The following is a 9,503-nucleotide window of genomic DNA, read 5'->3' as shown; positions in this document are numbered from 1 at the left end:
TTCTTTCTAAACTTGGTACGTAAAGACAATTACTTAAAATCCATATTTTATTCTTATCAAAAGATAAACATCTCCCACTGCAACAGCTACCACTTTTACAGTAGTGCCCATGTGGACGGTGATTTACCTTTCATTTAGTTGTCGGGTTTCCTGGAACCCTGCAATGAATTGCAGACATGATTAATGACATCTTGTATCTACACTCCAGGTTCTGGTAGATAGCACCACTAGACATGTTTCAACTAATGAATTAAATACACCTAAATTGTTCTTAGTTCTAAGAAGACAGTCTACCTTAATGTCCAAGTCCTATTTCCAATCATTACAATTGGGACTACTAAGTCTTTTTCTATAGTATGACTACTAGTGATTGTCAAATATTTAAATCCTAAGAATCACAAAAATATTTGGTCAAGATCAACTCCTTAAAAATCCCCATGAATTTTGTATGCCACGATAGTGTGGACGTATACAAAATTGAAGAGGAGATTTTATTCATTAATTTTATTATCTCATTAACTTTACTTTATGACGAATAAAATTAATAGTTGATCTGTCTTTGATCAAATATTTGGTCAAAAACTTTTGAATTTAAAAAAAAATATTGATTCCTCAAACAATATTATTTAAATTCACCAACACCTCAAACACCGTGAATTTTGCATGCCACGTTAGTGTGGACGTATACAAATTCAACATTTGTAAAAGGAGGGTTTTAACCCATTAATTTTATTATCTTGTCAACCTAACTTTTTGACAAATAAAATTAATAGTTGATATTATTTGGTCACACAAATAATAGCAGTGACTCCGATGGGGAGGATACTATTAGATGTGTCTAAGTGTATACCATTACTTGACACTAAGTCCATTAATAAGATTATGCCCCTTCCGTTAGGGAAGATCACACGCTCTTAATTAACTTCCTATAGTCATCCAAAAATGGAAGTCTGTTCTAGTGATCCACAAACAAGCTCATCCGTTATGGAGGAAGGCACTCAGAGCCAACGCGCAAGCTTGTTTGCATCACTTACAAACCAGTAATGGAGACCATGGGATTTACTTAAAAATCCCTCTCCCACTTAGTTATTTATAAATGAGGAATTTTAACTATGCTAGCCTACTAAATATGTAAACTAACATGCACACACAACACAATATAAAAGTAATAAATAGAAAATCTAATTTTCAACTATTATGGCTTTTATCTCTTGTTGTCCTCCGTGTGTTGTCATCCCAAGCTGCTGCCATATTTGGCCACTGCCACCGGGTCTAGCTGTCGCATCCATCTTGCTCCTAGTTCCGCTGCGCCTCTGGTCCTTAGAAGGTTCCACGCTTTGCAAGATTCGATCCGCGACATAAATAGAATTTTACATTTTGATCCTATATTCCTCGAAGGAATGTACATGTAAACTAGATCGAACATAAAATAAAATTTACATTCATCGATCCTATATTCCATAAAAGGAATGTACATGTAACTAGATCAAAAATAAAATCCTAATAAAACTAAATACAGCTCCTGCTGTATTTTATAATACAATCATGCACACACAATAAAATGCCCTTGACATGTCCAAGGGTCCAATCACACACAAAATAACTATAAGCCATAATAGTTGGATCCTGCATTCACAAAGTTAGCACATCCTACTATTAACCTGCCTAAATTATGTATGACATGTGCATAATTAAACTAATACCAAATACACAGAGGCAAAACCCTAGCTCTGATACCAATTGTTGGTTGCTACTCGGAAAACCTAGAGGTTCCACTGTACAAAAATTTTGTACAAAGGTCTGAACCTTTTCCTAGCTACCATGTGTTCTTTTAAATTAAATTTTGGATCGCCTGCGGAACTTAACACGTTTGATCCAAAACTTAATCTATTCATTCTTTTAGGTTTTGACTTGGGTCTCCTGCGGAACTTAACACGTTCGACCCAAATCACCTTAAGTTATTAATTCCATTAAATATTAATTTCCATAATTGGTTCCCAGTACTGACGTGGCGAGGCACATGACCTTCTTGGATATGGGAGCAACCACCACCGACTAGACAAAACCTTTTATAGAAAGCTAATATTTAATTTCCTAAAATAACTTTAGGTTAACCGAAAAGAACAATCAAATCACAAGGAAAAGAAAAAACAAAAGAACACAACATCGAAAAACATATTCGAAATTCTAGAATCGTAAGCCTCTTGTATTTGGTATTATTTCCATAAATAACTAGTATGATGCGGAAAGAAAAATTACTAGTTATACCTTGTAGAAAAACCTCTTGATCTTCTACCGTATTCCTCTTCTAACCTCGGACGTTGTGTGGGCAACGATCTTCCTAGATGAGAACCACCAAGCACCTTCTTCTTCCTTACAAGTTTCGGCCATCAAAACTTCTCCTAGGATGAAGAGGTTCGGCCACCACCACCATGCTCCAAGGGATGCTAGAAAAGAGGCTTCTTTTCTCTCCTTCTTCTCCTTCTTAGATCCGGCCACCAAAGCTATCTCCACCATGAGAAGGTTTCGGCCACACAAAGGAGAGGAGAGGAAAGAAAGGGCCGGCCACACCCAAGGAGAAAAGAGAGGAAAAATAGAATAGAGTCGTTAGCATTGAAGCCTCCTCTACCCCCTCTTTTATAATCCTTGGTCTTGGCAAATAAGGAAAATTTAATTAAAACTTCCTTAATTCTTTTGCCATTGAAAAGGAAAATTTATTTAATTAAAATAATTTTCTCTTTTCAAATTATAATGGTCGGCCACTCTTCTCCCCAAAACAAGGAGAGTTTTAATTAAAACAAAAATTAAAACTTCCTAATTTGTTTCTAGAAATTTATAAAAATTTCTCCAATAATTTTAATCCCTTCATGATTGGTTAATAAAAAGAAATTTTATAAATTAAAATCTTTCTTTTAAACATGTGGATAATTTCCAAAAAGGAAAGTTATCTATAAAAATTAAAATCTCCTTTCAATCTACAAATAAGGAAAGATATTAAATCTTTTCTTAATCTTTTGTAGAAACTAATAAAAGAGAATTTTTAATTTTTAAACTTTCTTTTAAATCATGAATATAATTAAAAGGAAAGTTTTTACCAAAATTAAAATCAACCTTTTAATCTACAAATAAGGAAAGAGATTTTAACTCTTCTCTTAATCTTTTGTAGAATCTTATAAAAGGAAGGATTTAAATTTTTAAACTCTCTTTTAAATTATATTATCCACATAAGAAAAATTTTAAAATTAAAATTCCTTTTTATTTTAATAGGGCCGCCACATGAATTCACCCATGAACATACCCATGGCCGGCCCTAGCTTGGTCTCCAAGCTAGCTTGGCCGACCCCTATAGGATGGGTAAGAAGGTGGGTATAGGTGGGTATAGTACTCTATAATTAAGAGGCTACGATAGGGACCGAGAGGAGGAATTGGTTTTGATCTCCGATAAAATTAAGCATCCGTGCTCGCCCCGAATACACAACTTAATTTTATCAATAATAATTCATTCCACTAGAGAACTATTATTGAACTACCGCACCAATCCCAAATTACATTTTGGGCTCCTTCTTATCATGAGTGTGTTAGTCTCCCTGTGTTTAAGATATCGAATGTCCACTAATTAAGTGAGTTACTGACAACTCATTTAATTAATATCTTAATCCAAGAGTAGTACCACTCAACCTTATCATCATGTCGAACTAGGTCCACTGCAGGTTTAACATGACAATCCTTATGAGCTCCTCTTGAGGACATTATCAACCTAGTATCTCTAGGACACAGTTTCCTTCTATAATCAACAACACACACTATAAGTGATATCATTTCCCAACTTATCGGGCTTATTGATTCATCGAACTAAATCTCACCCATTGATAAATTAAAGAAATAAATATCAAATATATGTGCTTGTTATTATATTAGGATTAAGAGCACACACTTCCATAATAACCGAGGTCTTTGTTTCTTTATAAAATCAGTATAAAAGAAACGACCTCAAATGGTCCTACTCAATACATTCTAAGTGTACTAGTGTAATTATACAGTCAAGATAAACTGATACCTAATTACACTACGACCTTCTAATGGTTTGTTCCTTTCCATTTTGGTCGTGAGCTACTGTTTATAATTTATAAGGTACTGATAACATGATCTTCTGTGTGTGACACCACACACCATGTTATCTACAATATAAATTAATTGAACAAATATATTTATCACAAATGTAGACATTTGACCAATGTGATTCTTATTTCTAGATAAATGTTTTATACCAAAAGCTAGGCTTTTAGTATACATTCTAACAAGAACTTATTGGGTCACACGCATTAATGAGTCTCTAAAAGACATAAAATAAGTTAAAGAATAGGATTCTTAGATCAAGAGATAAATGTTTAGTTGTACCATACATAAGACAAATATGGAAATCTTTGTCATGATGGAAGCACGAATGGGCTACATCTCTTATGGTAGAGTTAAACCATATTTGATTTAATCATGAATTAGTCATGAACCAACTTAGTTTAGTTGTGAACCAAACCAAGGGATTAATGGCCAAATGTTTGGTTAAGGGATAATGAGTTAGATTTGGACTTTCTAATCCAACTCATTAAAGAGGATTATATATATATATATGTAATTAGGAGAGAATTAGACACAAGTTTCATAATTTAGTTGATTGGATTTTTGAAACCTAATCCTCCTCTCCCTCTCCTCTCCCTCCTGCCGCCAACAAGAGGGTGTTCCCTCTGGTCGCCGCGACCACCACAAGGGAGAAAAACTCTCCCTTGTGTGCTTCTCTTCTTCTTCCTCTTGATCCCTCTTCTTTGCTCGTGGCTACTACCTTCTAAAGGAAAGACTTGTACTCAAAGAGTTGTCTTGAGGAGCTCGGCGTGGATATGAATAGAGGTGAGGTTCGACAATGTCACTACGGTTTATGTCTTTCTCATTACAGGTAATCCATAAGGTATATCTAGCGTAAATTTACTTTTCATAAAATTTTAATTATGTGATCATATTTGGCATGTTGTATCCTTATATGCATGTGGTGCATGTGATATAATAATTAGGAATTATTATTTTATTTTCTACTTCGCATGTTTACGAAACATATTCTAGCACACACCCACTTCGGGCATATCACAATAGTGGTTTTAGAGCCTGATCGTGCTTCGACATGATCGTAAAATTATTTTATGATTTGTAATTAGTGTTATAATTAATTTTACTTTTTTGGAATTATTAACACTTTTTCTATTTTTGGAAGTTTCCTAAATTGTTAAGAAATTCTATTTTTAGAAAGTTTCTGATATGATTTTAGAAAATTAAATTTAGAAATATTCTGTTAATTTAAAAATTATCATTTCTAAAATTTTAAGAAATATTTTATTTTTAATTTTTTTTAATTTGTTAGGTAATATCAAATATGGAAAGATTCTAAAATAAAAAAAAAACCAGATCTGAGATATTCTAAATTAAATTATAGAATTAATCTTTTTTTAAAATTTTTAAATTTATTAAAATACTCTATTTTTGAAAAGTTTCCTAAATTGTTAGGAAGTACCAAATTTGAAAAAAAAATTGAAAAATCATTAAAAATCCAGATTTGAGATATTCAAAATTAAATTATAGAATTAATTTTTTTCTATAATTATAAGATTTATTAAAATATTCTATTTTTAGAAAGTTTCTTAAATTGTTAGGATATACTAAATTTGGAAAGATTTGGAAAATCGTAAAAAAAATCTAGATTTGAATTATTTTATAATAAATTAATAAATATTAATTATTTATTTCCTAAATTGTTAGGAAATTAATTTGAAAATTTGTTTCCAAAATAATTAAAGATTCTTATTTGATAGAAAGATTCTAGATGAAATATGTAATTAAATTTGGAAATTGGTTTCCTAATTTTGTTAGATAAATCTTGATTTATTAAAATCATATTCATAACATATTTTTATTTCTAAAATATAATTATAATATATGTAAATTTATGCCATGTTCATATCATATTGTATGTCTTGTAGATGTATTAATTATGGCATGATTAGATTTTACCATGCGTGTGATGTGATTAGATCTTATCATATGTGTGATGTGTCATAGTATGTCATGCGTGCGATGTGTCATGTCATCATTTATGTCATGCGTACGATGTGTCATGTCATCATTTATGCCATGTGTGTAATGTCATGTAGATATAATATTTTCATGATGTAGATAAGACCAAATCCCTTACATAATATTAAAACCCTTTCATTAAAGTTTTTCGAAACAAACGAAATAGCCACGAGTGCTATTCACCCCCCTCTAGCATTTTTTCGATCCTACAATTAGTATCAGAGTCAAGTTGCTCGGAATTGGTGAAACTACCAATCAAGCTGAGGGGACTCATTTTAAAAATTAACAGTTTTTTTATTTTTTCAATTTTTATTAAATTGGTGAATTACTAGTTTTACTTTTCTACCCATCTCTAATCCAAGACCAAGTCTTGAAACATTTGTTATTTTTCTTTTGTGTGTGAGATTCTTGTTTTAATAGCCCACCAAAAAGGCTATGGTATAGCTTGCCCGCCTCTCTTCTTCGACAAAGATTTTGGCTACTGCAAGAGTCGAATGGAGTACTACCTCCAAACCCAACTCGAGATGTGGATGACCATCAAAACCGACATCTCACTCCCAACTCAACGACACTGGAAAACCTATATCATGTGAGAACTGGGACGCAAGTCTGTTGAAGAAGGTCGAGGCCAACGCTAAAGCGACATGTACTCTTCAATGTGGTTTAACAAAAGAGGAGATAAACCGTGTAGGCTCATTCTCAAGCGCCAAAGACTTATGGGAGAAGCTAATTGAGCTGCATGAAGGGACCTCTGATACTAAGGTAAGTAAAAGAGATTTAATTTTAAATAAGTTGTATAACATAAAAATGTAGGATGGCGAATCTGTGAGTCAACTACACACACACATCCAAGACCTTCTCAACAGTCTCCACGCAATCGGACAGAAGGTGGAAAATTACGACATCATCAGGTATGCATTAAATGCATTTCCTAGAAACACCTTGTGGGCATCAATGGTAGATGCTTACAAGGTCTTTAAGGACCTTTCCTCCATTAGATTAGATGAATTATTCTCAGAGTTTGAATTACATGAATAGATTAATACACCTATGGCCAAAAAAGGTATTGCTTTGATTGTAGGTACGAGCAGAACACGGAAAGCAAAAGCAAAGCGCAGAACTGAACCCGAGTCCGAAGAAGAACTGGACTCAGATGACGACGATGATGAAACCACAGCCGAGCTGGTGAATCTGGTATGAAAACTCTACAAGAAGAAGAAAGGATTCACTAAGAAGGATATCAAGAAGGTGATTCAGTCCAAGACGGTGCAAGCAAGTCCAAAAATGAAGTCCTAGGTAACCTGCTACGGTTGCAACAAGAAGGGACACATCAAAGCCAGCTACCCAAACCAAAAGGAAATAAAGAAGTAAAGGAAGAAGAAAGTACTGCATGCGACATGGGATGAGTCTTCTTCAGAAGACTCTGACGAAGAGCTTGAACAAACAAGCTTCCTCGTGCTTATGGCCCGGGAACATGTCGACGAATTAGAAACCGAGAGCGAGTCAGAAACAGAATCTAAGAGAAGCCATAGATCCGTATCCTTTTCCGAAGGGCCTAACCCCACTATAAGTGCAAGATATCGTAAAATTAAATAATAAATATTATTGGACGAAAAATCTTATTGGATTTTTTCAAAATTTTTAGAAATTTTTCGGAATTTAAACGGAGTCCATATGACTCGTTTTAAGAAGATGAATTTCGAGGCTAGTTGGAGACCTGTTTGGGGCACCATTTAGATGGGAGTTGATTAAGGAGTTAACTTAGGGTTTAATTAAGTTAACCTAATTATTTAATTAAAAACTTAATCCCTAAATTTAACATTTCCTCTCCCGATTCCCATTTCTCGCGCGATCTCCACCTTCTCCGATTCATCTCCACTGTCGACGCCGAGCTCACGATCTCCAGCCATCTTCCTTCGCGTGAGGTTAGGGCAAAAACTCCATCGGCTGTGTCAGAGCAGTTGGCATTCTTCCTCTTGCGGTTTTCTCTTCTTCCTCTCGCTCTCTCACGCGCACGGATGACCCGACACCGACGGGGAGCTCCTCCTACCCGCGATTTCATCCTCGTCGAGTTGCCTGAAGAAGGGCCGCTGGAGCTCAAAGGGGTGTCGATTATCTCCGACTGTGCAGACGTCTCGGTGGCTGTTTCTTGCGGGCAATCGACAGTGATCCGGCGGAGCTAGGGCACGGCGGGGAGAAGTTGTTTCGTATCTTTCCCGGCCGATCGAGCCCCTTTCGCTTCTCCTCTTCGATCTGCTCGCTGGGGGGCGAATTGGATCATCACCAGTTGAGGTGGATCATACCAGATGTAGATGATCGATTTAGGTAAGGCTTTGTCGGGAAATTTTGTGGATTCAAGGATTCTTGTGTAATTGGTTTTGTTTGTGATGATCTACCTGTTCTGGATTAGAGGAAGAATTGGATCGGTGTACAGTGGACCTTCTCTATTGCTGTTCACTGCCTCTTCACTTTTTGTAGCTGCTGAGGTCTCGATTGAAGAGGTGGGGATTGATTTAGGTGAGTATTATTCTTGTTTGTTAGAGTTCAGCAATTCTGTTGCTGTATTGGATTGATTCCTGAAGGAATGGATTCTTTGCTAGGGTTGATATCAGCATAGCAATGTTTGGCTGAGGGATAGGCATCTGATCGCTGTTGCACATCAAGGTAAGTGTGCTTCTTCTGATCTTTTATTGATCTATTTGGTTAGGATTGCTAATGGTTATTAGATTTTATCTAGTTTTGATTTCATAGAAACATGTGGAAGGATTATGAAAAGGGGATGGATTTGGAATTGGGGTTTTAGTGGAGTTAACTGTGCTTAGTTGTAAATCGTAGATTGATTAGGGTTTGTATTGAGTTGGAATTTGTGGATATGGTGATTGGTTGACATAGATTGTTATGCGATCATTCTTTGGATCATTGGATTGATTGTGGGTTGGGTTATCAGATGTGGTGGTTTGGTTATTTGTTGATGATGATGTTAGGTTGTTGTGGATTTATGATAGAGATTTGATTTTATGATAGGTTATTGTGGGTTGATATCATTATGAGATGAATTGATATTTAAGAGATGGATTCGTTATTGGATTGCATGATGTGTTGATTTGGGGGAGTTTTAGAGATGATTCATATATAAACCTATTCTAATAAGGTTGTATGATTAAGGATTATTTGGGGGATTAATCAGAGATCAAATTTGATTGGAGTGATCCTAATTGGGTTAGAGATTTTATTTAGATATTTAATTCATATGAATTTAGCTAAATTATATATATATATATATTGATGCAGGACTTGGATTCGGGACGAGCGTCTCGACGCGGTATTTCTTAACATAATCTACATTTTAAGGCGGGTATTTTTTCCTTGGCTTTTATATATTTCTT

Source organism: Zingiber officinale, chromosome 2A (genome assembly GCF_018446385.1).
Source record: "Zingiber officinale cultivar Zhangliang chromosome 2A, Zo_v1.1, whole genome shotgun sequence".
In the NCBI taxonomy this organism is placed as follows: Eukaryota; Viridiplantae; Streptophyta; class Magnoliopsida; order Zingiberales; family Zingiberaceae; genus Zingiber; species Zingiber officinale.
The sequence above is the reverse complement of the archived record's forward strand: the minus strand, read 5'-3'. Positions refer to the sequence as shown.